The 20,962-nt window shown below is 34.5% G+C and overlaps 1 long non-coding RNA gene across 1 annotated transcript in view; it reads right to left on the reverse strand.

The window, feature by feature from the left end:
- The window catches only part of LOC146395131 (uncharacterized), a 403,482-nt gene that overhangs the window by 230,014 nt on the left and 152,506 nt on the right, over positions 1 to 20,962 (reverse strand). The gene's annotated exons all lie outside the window — the stretch shown is intronic.

The following is a 20,962-nucleotide window of genomic DNA, read 5'->3' on the forward strand; positions in this document are numbered from 1 at the left end:
ATGTTTGTAAAGCTCTAAATGTACCTCTGTGTCATAGAACACACTTGTGACACAGCCACCCCCAAATTAGCACTAAGCCTGGCAAAGGATGAATTCCAAGAACCAACGAATCTTTCCTATCTAACTAAAGAAAGGCTGATATTTTACAGCTAGTATTCAGACAGAAGATAGAAACACTTTCAAATTATATAAGGTAAAACTTAACATCTCTCTAATGAAAATGAGTTACAAACTTTGGTTATCCTCTAGAACTAACATGAATTCTCTCTGTTTACCTCCTGAGTGCATTCTTGAATTTATTCCATACAAATAGTGCAATGCAGCAACATTACTTCATCATTTGGAATGTTAGAAATAAGCAAGTAGAGAGTAGGAAAACAAAAACAAAAACAAAAACTGGAGAAAGCAGCTCTGTCGAGGCAGCACAACAGAAAACAGATTCTACATCCTTGCCTTGTACTTGTGTTTGTCTAGGAAGCCATGCTGTGCACCATATTGGGGTCAGATCCTATTAGCGCCAAAGGAGCTAAGTAAATTATATAGAGCATGGAGAAGCTTGTTATTATGAAGTGTCAGAATTTACTGCTTCCTGAGAGTCCTTATATTATAGAAGGAGGAACCCAATAGGTATCCTAATTTCTTTACTCCAAAGGTCAAGTTCCAAAGGAAGGTGAGACACCAGTCCAGAATGCCAAATCACTTTTCAGACTTGTAGTCAGGTATTCAAAGTATATATTTAGATCTTGTTTTCCAAATTTAATCAGTATCCACAGAGAATATTGTTGGGTAGGAAAAAATTCAATAGAGGACACTTTGATGAAGGGGAAGAAGGGAAGAGGAGGAAAAAAGGAACATATTTATTCAGCAGACAGCTACCAAGGTCTTTTTAAGCCATACTGATCCTAAATGACTTTCAGAACCAAAAATTAGGCTTAAGGAAGGCACAGATAACCTGGAGAATGCTTGCTGTATTGAATAAATAGATGGAAGCTTTTTATTATAAAGCAACAGGCACGCAGAGTTTTGAAGTCATTTCAGAAAAAAAAAAAATGCTGGAATTCTACACGTTGGAGCTGGCATTAAAGGTTGTCATATAGTCCAGAATTTATTTTGTGTAGGAATGAGAAAATAAGATTTTTAGCCCTCCTTTTCAAAAAACAGCACAAATGATTGCCTAACATAGGCATCTCCGCCAGAAAGCTGACAAATGTTGCTTTTGTTTTATTTTTGCAAAATTTGGATCAGAATAAGGAGAATTTGGCCTCAAATTACCAACCTCTTTGTTTTGGCGCTATAAATGAATTGATGAGAAGCAAGAAAGCAATTACAAAAAAAAAAAAAAAGGTTAAAACAAATATTGATGGCAAGCAGAGAAATAAAAAAGGCAAACCAACCAACATTATAATTTATCATTCATATAAAAAAATCCAAAGATACAAAAGGTAAAATTTAAGCCCTCAAATACTGGACACGCTCCAGGCAAGAAATTTCAACAACTGCATGTAAAGTACTCTTCCAAAGTGGTCCCCTTCTCCTTTACTCACTGACCCACTCTCAGCATTCTTTTCTTTTACATTTTAGGGAAATTATCAAGTTTAAAAATGTCAAATACTCTTGGGAATAGCCAGTTAGGTTAGCCCTGTATTTGACTGAGTCTGTGTGGCAGCCGACAACTGAAGTGATGCAGATGCTCTCAATTTTCCAATTCTCTAAAGTTGTAAGATTAGGAAAACTGTTCCTCTAACCTTCTCATCAAGGTATCAAGATCTTTTCTTTTCTTTTTTTTTTTTTTTTTGGTCTTTTTGTCTTTTTAGGGCACCCACGGCATATGGAGGTTCCCAGGCTAGGGGTCTAAACAGAGATGTTGCCGCTGGCCTACACCACAGCCACAGCAACGTCAGATCTGAGCCTTGTCTGTGTTCTACACCATAGCTCACAGCAACGCTGAATCCTCAACCCACTGAGCAAGGCTAGGGATCGAACCTGCAACCCCATGGTTTCTAGTCAGATTCACCTCCACTGCACCACAATGGGAACTCCCACCAAAGTCTTTATACAAGTTTATTTCTGACACTTGGAAGAACCTCATTCTCTATAATCAAGGCCACTGTATGTCACAAAAGGTTCCCTGATTTAGCCAGACTTTTCTCCTATTCATAAATTTCTTCAGACCCAAATGCAAGTTTTAGATGACCTAATACATTTATGATCATGATCTTTTATCTCCTTCACATTAACATCTATTTGAAAAGGGGGAAGCGTCTGACTCCCCTATGTGGTTCTTCCATTGTAGTACCTGCTTTCACACATGTACACAATGTTAGCCTAATCAGTCTTGCTCAGCTTCTGCTCTCTTTGCTCTCCATGCAAGATGTCAGAGGAAGATGGAGCCCTATCATTGATGATTTACCTGCTAGGTCTGCTGCTTGTTTCCCCTTTTCTTTTAAAATGGTTATTCTCCACCACCCCAATGATGTCTGGGGGAAAGGACATCATATGAATGCATGCTTCTGCTTCACTTTTCAGCATGATAATCTAGGGACTTGTTTCCCCCTCGTCCTTGTTATCACTGAAAGCTCATAGTCTTACTGTATATTACACTCATGATTCTTCAGTCTAGTTTTTGTTGTAGCTTTAATTTAATTTAATTCAATATTCATTCAACACATATTTTTGGAGTACCTATTATGGTAGACCTTACAATGGTCATTAGGGATATCTTTAGCAAAACAGTCCTAATCTCTAGGGTAATTTTGACCTAGGATGGAGCCAAGTAAGCTGTTTTAACAGGCCCTATGTGTGATTCTAATGCCTGCCAAAAAATAAATCATATGTTTTTGGGGTGGGAGAGGGGATACACATGAATCATATGGAAGTTCCCAGGCCAGGGATTGAACCCTCACCATAGCAGTGACCCAAACCACTGCAGTGACAAGGCTGGATCCTTAACCCACTGTGCCACAAGAGAACTCCAGAAGATACCTAATTTTTAAGTTACAGCATTGGTATTTTGGACTTTATGGGATGGTTGGAGAAGTGACTGTATTGTCAGATGTGAAAACCTAAATCATCTTCCAGTGTTCAAATCCCTAAGAGTATTCAACAAGGACAGTGTGAATGAGTTGTATTGTTTATGTTTGTCAACAATATGTGTGGGTGACATGAGGGTAAAGAAACAGAGGGGTGGACCCAGGAATTCAAATCCAAATTGTTAAACACTGAACTACACTTCCAAGAAGTAGGTACAGGCTGGACTGTTGTCTCTCTGCTGACTTTCACTTCTGCTATAACCTTATATAATCTATGCATTTTTGCTTCCTGTTTGCATCTGGTAATCATCTTTAATCAGCTTACTTCCCAGTAGGGGAGGATTTTCTTCTGTTGCTGTCTTGCTGTTTTGCAACTTAAATTGTTTTTGCCTTTAAGTTTCTTGCAACTTTTCTATAACTTTTCTTCAATATACAGCAACAGTGATTTTAAAATTCAGACTGTTAACATGTGTAAAAGTCCAAAAGGTACTATTAAAAAACAAATGCTGTTCTGAAATTTTGTGCCTATGATATTATATCTTTATATGTGGTAACATATCGATTTCAATGGATGAAAGCTAATTTCCCCGTTAAAATTCTAAAAAAAAAAAAACACTGAATTTTTAATGTTTGAAAATAGCCTTCAAGAAATATTTCCCTTAGAATTGATGAGGAAAGAGTAGTCTGACCAAAAACAACACTAAACAAAGGAAGCACCAGGTCCTGGACTGTGCTGGAAAGCCAAACTAACTGCTCTTAGCAGCGAGCCGTAACATGCTCAGCAATTTAGATTCTCTGTGTAGGCAGGCACTGTATTAGGCATGATCACTTTTGTATCTTGAATGCTTGGTATAGAGTTAGCTCTTGTATTTATCTTTGAAGCATCTATTTATGTTGAATTGAATAGTAGGCAACTCTACAGTGATTTTTGATTTACTTAAATAGTATATTTTATGTTTTTATTAACAAGAGTTAATAGCATTGGCAATTCCTATGACTTATTTTTTTAGGATGATGGTGAATTATTGATTGGTTGGTGAAAAATACTATAAATAAATAGTATATCACTGTCAAACTAGCAATTTTCTGTTGCAGGTCGCAAGTTTCTTGTTGTAGAAGAAAGAATGTCTATCCAACACAGGATATTTTAATGTTTTACATTGTTTTGTGGGTGCAAAAAGAATGTTTCTCCATAACCTGTAATAAAATCATGAACCCAAATAACTGGACTTGTGGGAGACCATCCAATTTCTCATGCAATATATCCAATTCTTAAAAAAGATATTTTAAGGTCAAATCTATATTCAAATATATAAAGTAGTGAAGTATGTATCCTCTTATAAGTAACATGTAACTTGAAAAAATATAGTCAAGTCAGTACTGGATAACAGAAATAATTACTAAATTAAACTAATTTTTACTTCTCATTGGTAAAGTGAAAGACAAAAATCTCAAATAGTGATTTTTTTTGGAAAAATTACTTAATCGTCAAAACATAGGTAATGTTTTATATGACAATCTGGCAGTTTCTGGTTTTCACAGAAATAAATTAACATACGGAAACTCTTAGGCAATATGTCCTCAGCTTCTCTTTTTAAGAGGGACTCTGAGAACTCAAAGAGGAACCAGGGGAAGGCGTCAAGGGTGAGGGAAAGATAATGAACCATACTAAATTTCTGAAATATTTAAAGCAGAAGAGTATGATTTTCAAGTGAATTAAATACCCTATGATTCAGTGTATATATTTTTGTTTCACTAGAACAATAATAAGTGAAAAAATAACAGGAAGAAAAATTATGACAATTCTTACATATGATATTTAAACATCATATTACAAATCATTCCCGAATAGGAAATATTGTACTATCTAGTGATGGTCAGAGTTATATGTCAACTTGACTGGGATGCCTAGACATTTGGTCTAACATTACTTGGGTGTTTCTGGGAAGGTGTTTTTGACTGAGATTAACATTTAATTCTGCAGACTAAGCAAAGCCGATTACCCTCCATAATGTGGGTGGGTCTCACTCTATCCAGTTGAAGGCCTGAAGAGAACAAAAGGCTGAATTTCCCTCTAAGTGAGAGAGAATTCTCCTGCCTGACAGGTGGTATTTGAACTGGAATGTCTGCTATTCCTGTTCCCATAGCAGCTCTCAATCTGCCTTTGGATTTGAATGGGGACACTGGTTCTACAGACTTTGGATGGCCAGGTATCCAAAATAACTTGAGCCAATTTTTTACAATAAATCTTTCTCTCTCTTTCTCTCTCTGTCTCTCTATGTCTCTCTGTTTCTGGATGGATGGATAGATAGATAGATAGATAGATAGATAAATCTTGTTGCTTACATTTTATTCCTAAATGCCCACAGTCACCCCATGCATTCCATCCTCACATACCATATTGCTCCACTGGGAACAGCCTCTAGGTGGAGGGACAAGAATGGATGGAAGCAACATATGAGATAGTTACTACAAATTTTAATCAGATATGGTTCTATAAATTATATCTTTAGGATTAGGAGATATAATCTTCCAATAGCTAGCATAAACTTCAGCACAGTTCCTAATCCTTTTCTGCAATTCCAAAATCCAAAGATCCCTGAAAACAAGTTTTTTTTCCCCCTAAGCTTGGAGTTAAAATTCATTTGGAAACAAAACTGATCTGACGTAACAGCAGGACATCCCTAACTCTTTCTAATCCCACTCAGTGTGACTATTCATTCATAGCACTATAGACATCTTAGTGAGTTTGTTTCTAGAGTGTTACCCTGCCACCCCTGGAATTCAATACAACTGATTTAAATTCTGAACAGTATCTGGTCCCAGGGATTTAGATAAAATATCATGGACATGTAATTATTTTCCAGATACTTCCATGAGGAAGATATGTTAACAGGTGATATTCTTAGGTTTCAGGTAGTAAAGAATTAAAATTTAAAAGGAGATTCATAGAATGATACTTCAATTGCACATAGAAATGCAGAGAGAGAGATGCAAAGTCATAGTAGTTTCAGTTTAACATAATTTCAATCAGGGAATTTGGGCAGTTAGAGGAGACTACTGGCTACTTTCAAGCTCTGCATGAAGGAAGCAAGGTCTTCTGGAGCTCTGAACTCTGAAGAAAGAGGCCTTTCTGAGCCAGCTCCAGACAGAAATACTGGATAAAGTATTCAATTACTCTGCTAGGTTCACATGTTAATCCTCAGGTCACTCTTTTGGTCATGGAACAGGGAACAGGCCTTTGACATGGGCCCAGCTGTGGGCAGTGTGCTAGGGTCTGTCAATTGCTACCTCCAATGTAATTACCTCATGGTTGGACTGGACATGGAATACAACCTCGGAAGTTGGTTTTAAACTAGTAGATAAAAAAGCATGTGTTCACCATAAGATGAATGACCAACAAAAAGAAAATCATACTTGACATTCACCACTCTGGCAAAACCAGGGAACAGAGACAACTATTTTTTTTTCATATTTTGAGATTTAAGATTCTTAAATTAAAACTAATCATGACCTCTCCTTACATTTTAGGCAAATTACATTTTTTATACTTTCATTTTCTATTTTTAATACTTCAAGCCAAAAAAAACTTTTATATAATAGACTCAAGCTTTATATTCATGTGCTCTTTTTCCACATACATTGATAAATGTATCATCTAAATACATTTTAGATGATTTACATATCATTCATTGATAAATAAACAAATACATCATCTACTATGCTAAAGGGCCTTTTTTATAATGAAAACAATAAAAATCATTTTAATAAAAGAATATACAATGGAGAAAAGACAGTCCTTAAGCAAGTGGTGTTGGGAAAGCTGGCCAGCCACAAGTAAATCAATGAAATCAAAACACGTCCCCACACCGCACACAAAAATAAACTCAAAAAATGACCAAAGACCTAAATATAAAACATGACATCACAAAACTCCTAGAAGAAAACATAGGCAAAACATATCCGACATATTCTACCAATGCTTTCTTAGGTCAACTCCTAAGGCAATAGAAATAAAAGCAAAAATAAACAAATGGTACTGAATCAAACTTATAAGCATTTGCACAGCAAAGGAAACCAAAAACAAAATGAAAAGACAACCTGTGTCCTAGGAGAAAATATTTGCAAATGATGGGACCGACAAGGGCTTAATCTTCAAAATATACAAAAAGGCCATACAACTTAGTAATAATTTAAAGAAAACAATTAAAAAATGGGCAGCAGATATAAACAGACACTTCTCCAAAGAGAAGTACATGGCCAATAAGTACATGAAAAGATGCTCAACATCACTAATCACTAGAGAAATTCAAATAAAAACTACAATGACCTCACACCAGTCAGAAAGGCCATCAACAAAAAGTCATCAATAACAAACTCTGGAGAGGATGTGGAGAAAAAGAAACCCTCCTACACTGCTGGTGGAAATGTAAGTTGGTACAGCCACTGTGGAAGACAACATGAAGGTTCCTTGTTTTTTTGTTTTTGGTTTTTGCTAAAGGGCCTTTTTGAAAAACAAATCATTACCTGCCATGTTACTGGCATGGTATTTCATCAATTAATATTTTCGATGGCTTCAAAATATTTCAAGGATACACAAACCCAATGGGTTTAATAAAACTGAATTTAAATATCAGTGCTCCAATGTGGTGATAAATATATTTTCATTGAAAGAAAAATGAAAGAAATCCAGAAAACAGATGCAGATACTTGAATTACATTTTGATCATAATTATTTCTGCTCTTTGAGAAATAAAGAAAAATCTAAAACAAACATTTCTGTTAATAAAGACTTCTACATCAACAGGCTAAAAAATATTTAAAAGAGTCACTTAAGAATAATGAAACAGTGATAATTATGAAAAAATAAATGACATAAAACTCGAGGAAGATCCTTAACTGTCTCTATTTTATGAGGTGTTCTTCAACCAAACCATTATGTATTGGCCTCCCAATTATTTGGGCTTTTATTACATCTGCTGCAAACCATTCAATCTGCTCTTCATTACATACAATCTGACATTATCACTGAATCTAATACTGAATGCACATTATACCTTCCATTAACTTGTGAACTTACTAAGGTAAATATATTATACTTCATTTATATTTTCTCTTCAGTACCTGTTATTATATGCATACATCAGGAATTAAACAATATTTAAAAACTGTTAAATGTTTTCAGAGTTAATGGGGAATACTTAGCTAATTATTTTTCGACCTGGGGTTAATTTATTCAACAATTTATACATTAGACTTTTGCCAACACTAATGAGCTATCAAATTTCCTAAATTTTTCATGAGTCTATATTCCAACGACATCCCTATTAGACCAAGTAAAGAAAGTACTAACCTAAGCACAACATAAATGTCTTTTCCACGACTAAGTTGAGCACCTCTCAAATATTATAGCAAGTTCAAAGTATAATTACTCACATATGTGAGGCAAATATACTTTAATATTCTAATTTTTATCTTATATGCAGACCTGGGCATATATTTTCTGAATTTCTCCCCTACTATATTCCTTAACTGCCAGCAGAGCTGTAGATTTAAAACACATCTGTGACTATGTCTCTAAATGATGATAATGGGAGAAAAAAGAATGTATACATGTATGTGTACCTGTGTCACCATGCTGTACAGTAGAAAAAAAAATTGTATTGGGGAAGTAACAATAAAAAAAAAAATAAAATCTCAAGTTAAAAAAAATAAAATAAAATAAAACACATCTGCGACTATGTTTCTAAATAATAAATTTTGTAGAATGGTCCGATGTAAACTGAAAAACTCAAACTTCTAATTAGGAAAGCCTCTTTCCATCCTTGTCTCACTATCTTCTCATCATGCTCTCCTGATCATTATCCTATATAACCTGTTGAGGGAAAATCCAAAGTATTATTCTCCAAACATTCTAATTTTCCCACCTTGGTGAACTCCACTTTAAATACTTTTCCCCTCCGTTACCAATCTCAGTTCAGATACTGAGTTCAAGAATTAGCTTTTGGAAGTCCGTTCTAACTCAACTATAGTAAAAATAAGAAAAAAATTAAATCATCCAAAAATCCAAAATTGAGAAATTACCTTTTTAGGCAAAAGATAACCATCAATTCAAATATCTGTCTGTGGAGCTCCCTACATGTTTATTCTCAGATCTATTCCCGGCTCTTCCTTTGCATATTCCAGCCATCTTTATCACTGAGTTCTAGCTAGGTTTTGCTACTATGAGGAACTGACAAGCTCCTCAAGACTGGGAAACAGAAACAAAGGTAGTTCTCCTCTTTTTCTGCTTGAAGTTGCTTCTCTAGCAATAGCTGTGTCTCTCCATAGCCCCAGCTCACACTGGATAGCCCCTCCCTCTGTTGTCTGGTTACTACCAGGCAGCTTTCACACACATTCAGCTACTCCATCCAAACTGGCAACCTTGGCTTTGGGACTTGGGTAACATCACATCTGGTATCTCCAGCCCTAGGGTGGCTTCCTGGCATTGCTAATCTATGGATTTCCTAAGTGGCCCCTACCTGTGTCTCAGCTCTTCAAATATCTTTGCCCTTAGTCCCCAGTATTCAAGTCCTTCCTTGGGCTATCTGGCATTAGCTCTGTTTTTTGGACTAAGTCCTGACTCAGTCACCTTATATGCAAGCTAAAGGACTGATCAATCAGGAGATAAGGCAATTTTTAAAAATGGATAATACAGTTTATGCTACTTGAGTAACATCATTAAAATGAATTTATTTTAGTAAAAGAAAATCTCAAGTAAAATGGAAAACCTCAGTAAAACACTGCTGCAAATCATATATAAATTGCTTTATCATAAGAGATACTGTTCTCTTATAAGATTCCTCCAGGCTATGAATAAATAGTCATTAGAGCAAAAGACTTCAGTCAGTATTTTTTAGCTATGTGTTTTAATTTTGGACATTACGTGAATCATAGATTAAAACTTGGAACTCACAAGGCTCTCACTTCCACTCTGATTAGTTCCTTATTTTCATAAACAAAATGTATAATATCTCCATCTCTTCTGCAACCAGTTTCACACATTTTCTTATAGAAATACTAGATTTAAGCACAGTCACTAATAATCACTGCTGGATAAAGTTTTCTCCCATTCTTGAGTTTCCTCCAAGAATGTAGGGCAGAGTTTGTTGAATTATTTTATTAATTATATTTCATTATACAGTTTGTTTTTTTCTTACAGTTAGCAGGTAATGTACTGCATAACTTCTTCCATATTTGAGAAGGCTTGCCTGTCACTTCTGTACATAAAGGAATGTGTGGTTAGATAAGGGAATGGGAAATTCTGTGTGGTCACTTTACACTACTCTCTCAACTGGGAATTCTCACTTGCATACTTTTAATAAGGATATTTTCCTTTTTCAATATAAATTTAGCAAGATTTGAATGATTTATAATTATTATAGGTCCTTAACCCCTGCTGTACAATAGATTACCAATGAATGTTTTTTTTTTTTTTTTGTCTTTTGTTGCTGTTGTTGTTGCTATTTCTTGGGCCGCTCCCGCGGCATATGGAGGTTCCCAGGCTAGGGGTTGAATCGGAGCTGTAGCCACCAGCCTACGCCAGAGCCATAGCAACGCGGGATCCGAGCCGCGTCTGCAACCTACACCACAGCTCACGGCAACGCCGGATCGTTAACCCACTGAGCAAGGGCAGGGACCGAACCCGCAACCTCATGGTTCCTAGTCGGATTCATTAACCACTGCGCCACGACGGGAACTCCACCAATGAATGTTGATGCATAAAGATAAATGCATGAATAGATACATAAATACAATATATAGCCTCCTTATAGAAAGATTTCAGTTCAACAAACAATATTTATGCATAAATGACACAAGAAATAAGTCTGAAACCTGAAATATCTTTCCTTATAGTTGGATGAAATGAGTACCCTTCTTGCTCTTTAACAGAGTGGTGAGAAGAAATTTTGTATATCACTCACATTTTTTTTTTTACTGATTCTATGATTGATGCAGTCATTGAAATTCACTTGTGGTGTCCTTTACACTATCTCTCTTTAAAAATTCTATTCAAAGCAGCTATTCCAAAAGTGGCTTTTTTTTTCTGCCTAAAACATTTTTTATTTGCATTTATTAACAAGGTATTTACTCTCCAGATAAAATATTCTTTAAAACACCTTTGCTTTGGGGGCTGGGAAAAAAGAACTTCTTGGTATGTTTCATTATTGAAACAGAATCTACCAAATTCTGATTAATTTAAATTCATTAGTAAGGCTATGGTTTAATTCAGGTGCATAGCAAACAATGCACACTGTGTGATTTGTTTTAGTACTAGTTTCTGCAAATAGTCAATGCTATATTTGCTGATCAAATATTAGTTTTTCACCATATTGCTTCCTATATTATTATTTTAGCAGGATGAATATGTTTTGCCAAGTGGCATTCTGCTTCTTTGTTATTAAGGAGGAATAACAAAATAGTACATTCATATTTATTGCTAAGTTTAATAAATTTTACAAAGTACTGACTGAGTATTAAATGACTAAATATCACTTAAAATTATAGAGGTTTATCTTCATTTTACAAATTCCGAGTCAAATGCCATTCTAATAATGATAATTTCATACTTCACTTTGTTAACACCTCAAGGCATTATAAAAGTTGGTATTCATTCTTAACTAAATAGTTGCAAATAAATATTCCAAATGTCTTCATTTGAAATTGTGTGAATTCCTCAATATTTTTAAGCTTTTTATACAGACTGTTCACTTGATAGGTCATTTTTACGTTTGCCTCATATTTTGACTGATGCAGAACTCATATGCCATGGAAGTAAAATGAGAACTCTGCCATTTTATTTTTATAGTTTATTTGTTTTTAAATGATTGGTGTTATCTTAAATCTGTTCATTGTTTGGGGCAGTGAACCTTTATAAATCTTTTGTTCATTTTGTGTGGGTTAATTGTCCTCCAATTAGACATACGATTTCTAAATCTATTTAATTGGATGTAGGAAAACTGTAAAATATCTCAGTCCCCTAAAGGCAAATTAATGCATTAAATTAGTACTCTTGAAGTTTCATTTTTCCTTAAAGATATGTAGGCACCACATGTTAAGTAAGAGTAATATGACATCATTTGATGGAAGGACTTAGTGAATATGCATATATAAATATATGTAAAACTATAATATATATTACTATATATTGATAAATATGCAAATACAAATATGTTAAAATAGTTAAATATGTGCTAATATTTACTCTCTCACCTCAAAATATTATCTTGCATACCTTACTTAAGCTGCTAGCATTCTAGAATATTTTTAGAATTTCCCTCCCATACAATTCCATGGAATTTTTTGACTATCTTCATGATAGCCTTTATCATATTGTCATCAGTTTCACCTTTCCACCTAGACTGTAAGTTCTGAGAATTGATAAGATGGTGTGTTCATCATTATTATTATGTCATGAATTTCTAGTTTTATGATAAGACTATATCAAGTGTTCAGTAATATAAGATGCAGAAACAACCTTTGTCTTAATAATAGGACAAGCTAACATGTTAGGCTGCATACAAGCAGGTGTCACCCACAACTACATCTAGCATTATATATACTTTGAACTTAAAAAACCAAACAAAAATATTTCTGCACCAACAGTAAACTCTCACAATCCCCAGAAAGCAGAGGTAATCTCAGTAGGGCAAAGTGTGGCCAGAATGTATGACTCATGCAAAAATCATTTGGATTGTGTAAGTAGACTGATTTTTGAAATGCTCTTTGGAGACCATAGCCATAGATATTAAAATATGTCTGACAGGACTGCTTTTCCCATGGACTCCAAGAAGGGACACCTTGTGGACTTCCTTCATCAACTTTCATTTGGGCATATATTGCTGGTAACATCAAAGTAACCAATAGTTTGTGTTCTGCTGAATGACACGTAGTCAATGGAGGATGCCATCCGTTTTTATGTTGTTCAAAATTAGGTGGAGGGATAAGAACCATGGAAATTATTAATATTCCTCCCATATCTCAAACATCCTGATCTACGAGCTTTTCAAGCATGGTTGTACATGACTAGGGGATTCATAGGAAGTTACCATTCTTTATTTATCAAATATTCATTAGCCATAAATAAAATTTATTACAAAATACTATGCAATTAGGGAAAACAATATAAACTCTGAGGTTACATTAGCCAGATTTGGGAATTGCAGTTTGACCACATCTCCCTATGAGCTGCTATTTTACCTCTTTCAGTCTGTTTCTTCATCTGGAAAATAAATATGTAAGTTTGTGACACTTATTAGACAGTCCTTAAATATTAGCTTTTCTTTTTTTCTTTCAAGAACTCCTCATAGATACTGGAGGTGAAAGTCTAAGATCCTTACTAGTCAGCCATTCAACTCTCACCTACTGACTTTGTGAGAAGGGCATGGTTATTTGTGGCTGCTGCTTTCTCATCCTCGTGGGCACATTTCTGAAGGGATAATTGTGTGGGTTTTCCAGATAGTGGTGCAACTCCCCCATGTACCTAGGGAGTTCATTTGCTTTAGACTCCAGGTACTCTGGGGAGAATATAACATATAATGTGTAATCTGGAGCGATGCTATTTTATCTTTAGTAACTAGGAAATGCCATGTCCAGAGTTAGAGGCAAATGTATTCAATCAAAGAAAGTGTATCTACCCATATATTAGACCATAAGGTAGGAATAAATACTGTCTCAGGCAAAAACACCCCCATCTTTACTAAAACATTTAATATATTTTGGAGGAAAGTTGTTGATTTTATGTTTATCAGAAGATACTTAAAAGAAGCTAATAAATTACTAAGAAGTATATAAAGTGATTTACTCATTTGGCCTATATGGAATTCCTAAGTTGTGGGTTAATAATGATAAAATATTGGCAAATCCATGGCATACCCTAATATGTCATAGTTCAGTGATATAAGTTTGAATTATGTGGGAACTTTGTAAAAAGATAAGGCTCAAAAATAATTTCTTCTGCGCAAAATGTGGGTTATATTCTCTAATTATTTGATAATAAAGAGTTGTATGTCCTTATTTGAATGAGATGTCAAAAATATTTTATGTTCCTTACCAAACTCTTTTTTGTGTATTTAGATTAAATATAAGCATACAATTTATCTTCTAAAGTAGGACATTTTTGAGAGAAAAAAGTAATACTCTTATTTTTCAAATGTATTTAAAAGTGTAAACTGGAATGGTCCAGAGTAAATTGGAATGTAATATTTCTCCTTGCCAGTAACGCATGTCCATATCTATACAGTGCTTTTGTTTCCAAAATACTTAAAATTGGATCAATTCTAATTTAATAATAATGTATCCACCTGGAAAAAAAAAAAAAAAAAAAAAAAAAAAAAAAAAAAAAAACACTGGATGGGAACTCAGTCCAGCTTCAACGAATTGACCTGAATACCACTTCTAATTTCTGTAGAATAGGTCCAGTTTTCCTAAATCTAGAGCCAAATTTCTTCAAATATTACATATAGGAATATATCCTCCTTAAAGGTTCAAGAACAACAAAATGATTGACAGAACTAACTTTTAATGGTCTTAAAACTAGAAAAATATATTTCTTCCTATCCTTCTTTTCATATATTAAAGTTACTAATTTTATAATAAAAGTTAAAGTATCAGTATAAACACAAATACAGTAGCAGCATCCTCCTATATTATTGTATCAAGAAATCATCAGCAATTTTTAAATGTATAGAGACAGGAAAAACCAGAATAAGGATAACAAAGTATAAAATAAGCAAATAGAAAAAAAATTTAGTCAAGTAAATTTAACACTTTACATTTACAAAAAGTATACTGTAATTGTTATAATCTATAATAAATTACTACAAAACAATGTCCTGGCTTTCCTCCTGCCTATTCTGACCACTTTGTAGTCAGTCTCTTTTGCTAATTCCTCTTCATTTCCCTAATCTTTAAGCATTGGAAGGCCTCAAATATCTTTTTTTTTTCTCCATAAATGTCTGCATTATCTAATCCATTGACATGGATTTCAGTACCACTTAATGACATATTCCTGTATGCAGACCCATATATCCATTTGCCTCTATGACATGCCTATTTGGATCTGACATCTTGAAATTATTAGATTCTAAACTGAGTTACTGCTATTCTACTTATCAGCCTCAGCAGTAGCTTGCTCCTCCTAAAGGTGTGTCTCCCTTTCTATTAACAGTTACTGTTAATGGCTACTATTAGCAGTTTACATTGCCAAGGTTTTAGGCTAAAACCTCAGCCTAAAAACCTTACACTCGACCTTGAATCCTCTCTTTATTCCATACCCTGTATCCAGTCCACTAGAAAATCCTGTTTTCTCTATCCTTAAAATGTATTCAGAGCACTATATACAATAACTAAAAGGTGGAAATAATGCACTGTCCATAATAAATGGAATATTATCCAGCCACCAAAAGGAATGAAGTATTGACACATGTTACAACATGGATGAACCTCAAAACTCTATGTTAAGTGAAAGAAGCCACATACACACACACACACATATATGTATATAGCATATACTATATATATAGTGTGTGTATATATACAGTATTATAGTATATATAGTAGTATACATATATAGTATTACAGCATAGTATTAAATTATATATAATTTAATATATAGTATATCTAATTTACAGTATATCTAATATACAGTATATCTAATTTTCAGCATAAGGAAATACAAAGAAGCAGAAAGTAGATTAGTAGAGCCAAGAGGCTGGAGGTAAGGGGGGTGTAAGTGACCGTTTAATGTATAGGGAATTTCATTTTGAAGTGTGAAAAATCCTTGGAATGGGGCAGATTAAATTTACTAAATACCACTGAACTGGACATTTTAAAATGGTTTATTGTATGTTGTCTTTTACCTCAATAAAAAAAACAAAGACAAATCTCATATGATGTCACTTATATGTGGAATCTAAAATATGATATGAACGACACTATTTACAAAACAGAAACAGACTTACAGATATAGAGAACAGACTTATGATTACTAAAGGGGAAAGGAAGGAATAAATTAGGACTTTGAAACTAACAGATACACACTACTGGATATAAAATAGATGACAATGACTTACTATATAGCACAGGGAATTATACTCAATATCTTGTGATAACCTACAATGGAGAAGAATCTGAAGAAGAATTTATATAACTGAGTCATTTTGTTGTACACATGAAACTATCACATTATAAATCAATTACACTTCAATTTAAAAAAACAGAAAATGTATATTGAGTCAGATCATTTCTCATTACCTCCAAATCACCACTCTGGTCCAAAATACTATTTTTCTCTCCTCTAAAATGATTGCAATAACTTTCTAAGGAACTTCTCAGTGTGAAGAATACTATAAAACTATAGAATAATTTCACTCTTGAGTTCAAAACTTTCCAAAAGCTTCCACATCATTGAAAATAAAAGTCAAAATTTTCATGTGTCTATCAAGACCCTATATGATCAGACCCTCCATTGCTTCTCTGTTCTCACCTCTTGACCTTGACCCTGACCTCTGTTATTTCCTCTGACTTCTTCTGCTCCAAGAAAGCAGGATCAACCACTTTCTGCTCCTTGAAATGTGAGAAAGAAAACCATCTCAGGACCTTAACTTTTGCTATTTCCTCTGCCTGGAATGCTTTTCCCCCAGATACATTCGCTGTTCCTTCCAGAGCTTCCTTCAGAAGTAACTTTCCAGTGAGACATTTCCTGGCCACCCTATAAAGGACAGCAACACATTCCCACCTACCATTACCACCACTTCTCGAGTTTATTTCAACTCCTTGTGCTTATCCTTGAGCTATAAATGTTCACATATTTAGCTAACTTATTGTCTTCCCTTCCTCATAATAAAACTCCATGATTTCTAATGTAAACATTACCTAATGCTTAGTGGATGGTCAGTTTGTTTTTTTGTTTTTGTTTTTTTGTTTTTTTGCAGCATGCAGAAGTTCCCACGCCAGGAATCAAATCTGAGCCACAGCAATGACGACACCAAATCTTTACCACTAGGCCACCAGGGAATTCCCTCAGTTCCTATTTTTTCAGTTGATTGAACCTAAGTAGCTACTGGAATATTTGGGGATCAGGAACAGAAGGATTTTAAGAGACCGGTTTGATTAATCATTAAATTTAGCAGAAACTGCTCACCCTTATAAGAAAACCATACTTTTAATCAAATTTAACTGCTGGTTTTGTAAATTCCAGTCTCAATCATATCAAACATACTTATGTCATTTATTAGTTTATTCCGTGCTTGACAATCTTGCTGCTGTCGGCAGAAGGGAGCTGATTGTAGCAGATTTTGGCTGAAATTCATTCCTAATTTCTAACTTGCTTTTACCGGATTGAATGGTAAATGGCCAAAATTGATTAAAAATTATTCTTAAGATCACTTTGAATTTTGTATAAATTCAAAGTTTGTGCATTAAGATTACTGTTAGGTCAAAAAACTACTGTTGCAAATTTTTTTTTTACAAACTGAGGATTAATTTAATACAACTCTAAGATAGACTATGGCTGAGGTTTACATATGAAAACTCATTTTAATTAAGAATAAAATTGGCCCCAAAGTAGAACAGCATGTGTTCTGGGCCTTCTGAATTGAAAGGAGGGGTTTTTAATCTCATTCCCTCCCAGATAAGGAATCACTCACATTTTCAGCTTTTTAAATTATGGCACACATTTTATAATGGTCTGGTCTAGCAATTCAAATTACATAAGCATGACAGATGGCTGTGTCTTTATTTGCTGTAAATTTTATTTTAAATGTGCAAAGAATTCTATTCTGAATATCATAAACAGCACACAGGCATCTCATATGACTTTGGGACAGGGATACTGATTGAAATGCGCAAATACTCAGAAATCTCATTTGTACCATATTTGTAAACTACTATTTCATGAAACCCTACATTAGACTAGCCAATATTAAAAAAAAAAAACCCTGATATACTGCCTTCCCTCTCGGGGTAGGGTACTCATATAAAAGCTGAAGGAAAGAGAAACAGTGAGACCACATCATCTACGAACCAAGTAATTGAGAGTCCAGGCTGGTGGTGTGCTTGTTTTTGATTCTCTGGCTGCATTTCAGTAACCAGACCTCAGCAGAGGGGATATAAATGTGCCACAACGTTCCCCATAAAACTAGTTATTAGCCTTCAGAGGAGCATGACAAGAACAATAGATTTTGTTCTTCAATGAAGCCATAACTAAAGAGTTTGACTTTAAGAAATGCATTGCGCACGTTCTTTAGTCAATATATTAAAAGCTGTAGATATAATTATTCAGTCAACATTCATTTACACTTATTCAAATATAATTATCTTTTCTTAGCAATTTAGGAGGAGCTTATAGAGTTGGCAGTAGAGCGTGCTCCCTGTGAGGATTTGACACTGTGATAGATTCCATATTCTGTATTTTTCAGGAGACATAAGCATTTCTTTGCAGTTAAGGGACTGAGGTAGAAAAGGCAGCAAGACAGATAGCAAAAATGGAGATCTTTCTCTATCAATGATTTGAGCAATTTACAACTTGCAAATGAAGCAAAACCATAAAAAAAATATATTTCTCAGTCTCTTTTTGTCCTCTTTTTTTAGGGGTCGGCGCTTTTTGTCAATAGTTTGACAGAAGCTTTCTTCTTCTTGCTCCACTTGAGGATTTATTTTTGTCAGAGTTCAAAAGCTAAACAAAGTTGACTATCACATGTGCTCAAAGACTGAGGAAGGTATACAAAACTGTTTTGGTTGCAGAATCCCTATGATTGGAGTATCTTTGACAAATGCTTAAGGCAAGTGACATTGTATTTATTACAGCAATATTCTGCTCAAAATATATACTTTGTCAACTTTATAGTAAAGCATAAAATACACAACTGAGGATAAAGAAGGGATTCCCCTAACCCATGGATGTCAAAGAGGGATCAACTCTGGTATCAGTTGTAATCTATTGATATGTAATGGCATTTTGATGTGCTAATTCCTGAGATTCTGAAGTTAACTGTTTGAACTCAGTAAGAAAGAGGGTCCTGATCCATTGGTCCTTCTGCAAAGACAGAAGATAGGAGTAGCCTTCCAGTTCTAATACAGGAATTCCAACAGAGCCCACCACTACCTACACTTTATGCATACTGTCCCCTGTATAAAGATCACAACTGAAGAAAATGTGTGTTTCCATTTCTTCCAATTTCTTCTACCGGGGAATAAATGAATTTCAAAGACACTTTCTTGGCTAGATAAAAATTCAATAAAAACACATTCAAAACATTGATTTGAAATAGTCACTCTATTATGTCTCTAATCTTTAAAGATTTGTCCCCTATTTTTACCCTTCGATTTGCCCTCAAAGTGCATAGAACTCGTATTTGCTAAAGTTCTCATTAACATCTCAGGAAAATTACTTTCAGAATGTGGTGAGAATGTAAAGCCCCTTTCCTACTTGCCAAACTTTGAAATGTGGAAAAGGTCTCTTAACCCAAAGACATGTGAAAGGAAATATTATAAATGTTGAAGTAGAATAGTATAGTTATTAACAAGAGCACTTAACAGCCCCAAGCTTCCAAGATTCTGTTTCTTCATCAATGATATAGAGACGATGCTATCACACCTCATAGGATTGGTATATGGATTGAGTAAAATAATCTTTATAAAGTAATTTGCACATGCCTGATACAAAGAGAATTCTCCTGAAATATTATGTATTTGTTTCATCTTCAACTTGGCCTTCCTCAGGATTCATTCCCTAGCCTGACCCATAAAAGCTTCCAGCATTCTCTGGCCACATGGCCTCTCTTCACTCTACTCTCTCTGGCACCTTTTTCCTAGCTAATTGATGTCTTTATAAATACTCACCTGCCTAGAGGAATCACAGTCTAAGAAGTAGTTACTGCTCCTTTAGTCTACTTTCTACTTAAGACACACAGAATGTGAAGATTTTCTTAATAGGGTAGAGAGGAGGGAGCTCATTATTTTTGCTGGCACTCACTATGTTTGTCTCTCTTTTCTCTTTTTTTGTATTTCTTTCTGCCTTGATTGCAGACTTGTTTCCCATCCTCATATGCATCTCCTCTTTAGCCACATCCCTAGATTCACCCACAACTCAGTTACAACTCTGTTATAATGTGATTATTTGTTCCTTCTCACCGTCCCCATACTCACCAGATTTACAAATAAAATTTGGGGATACTGGGGCTCATGACTAGTACCTTCTGAACAAGGGGGGGGAGTAATTTTTTGGAGATGTTTGTAGATATAAACTATACATCTTTTTTGCTTCTTTTATTTTCAAGCAGAATTTTGTTTAACAGAATATGAATTTTGTTTAATAGCTATCTGTTTTCATTACGCACAAATCTCATATAAGATCAGAGCAGATATAACCCTGTTTCTTAAGGCAGTGCTTCTCAAAATATTTGGAATAAAGGATCAGTATTCTTCCCCCTAATCTATTTTATACCAACATTTTATAAAATCAAAAAATGATAACCTAGAGAAATGAAATAAAAACATACAAAGTAAAAGCCACAAATTTTTCAAAGTTAACATGAGGAAAGGAATAATTGCAAAATCAATACATGTCGTAACTCCTTTTGGTTTCACAATCTTACTTAGACAATAGATATCTTTGAAATAGCAGTTCTCCATATTAAACAGCTATTAGCACACCTGGCACTTGGAGTGAACAGTGTATCTATCAATAAAGTTGCAATTATGGAGAATGAGTTTGTCTCTTCCTTAAGCTTACGGAATCTGGCTATATAGACGTGCTACTTTAGGGCAGGATATAATGTATATTTAAGCTATTTTAATATTATTAGTCATAAAATAAAAGGCAGTCTTGTTGGGATAGTAGACAGGCATAGAAGATATTTTAGAGCAGTTTGGGCAAGCTCAGCATCTTCATC

Source organism: Sus scrofa, chromosome 17 (assembly GCF_054392235.1).
Source record: "Sus scrofa isolate SSC_HxYL_T2T_F1_AM1 chromosome 17, Sscrofa_HxYL_maternal_Yorkshire_Landrace_v2.0, whole genome shotgun sequence".
Classification (NCBI taxonomy): Eukaryota; Metazoa; Chordata; class Mammalia; order Artiodactyla; family Suidae; genus Sus; species Sus scrofa.